This window comes from Chinchilla lanigera, unplaced genomic scaffold (genome assembly GCF_000276665.1).
Source record: "Chinchilla lanigera isolate Chin_1 unplaced genomic scaffold, ChiLan1.0 scaffold00019, whole genome shotgun sequence".
NCBI classification, from domain to species: domain Eukaryota; kingdom Metazoa; phylum Chordata; class Mammalia; order Rodentia; family Chinchillidae; genus Chinchilla; species Chinchilla lanigera.
The window spans coordinates 1101402-1101768 of NW_004955420.1; positions in this window are offsets into that span (position 1 = coordinate 1101402).

The window sequence follows — 367 nt, forward strand, 5'->3', positions numbered from 1 at the left end:
GCTGGTCTCCAACTCATGATGATGCTCCTGTCCCAGTCTCCTGAGTGCTGGGATTACAGGCATGTGCCACCATGCCTGGCTAGGTTTTGTAAACTTTTAACAAAAATTATAGGAGCTCAATTTAAAATTTATTGGATTATTTTTTATCAAAGGGGATAATTTATTCCTCTTTAGTTACTTTTACCTATCTTTCAAGTTAGTTTTAACTAAAACAACCACCATGGTAATGCAAATAAATAGTTCACATTTTATCCCCAAAATGAGGATAAGGAAAATACCGTGAGATAGGAAAAAAAAAGTACTGTATATATTGTAACCAATATCCATTTTTAACAATGTAGTCATTTTTATATAAAATACAGCAAGG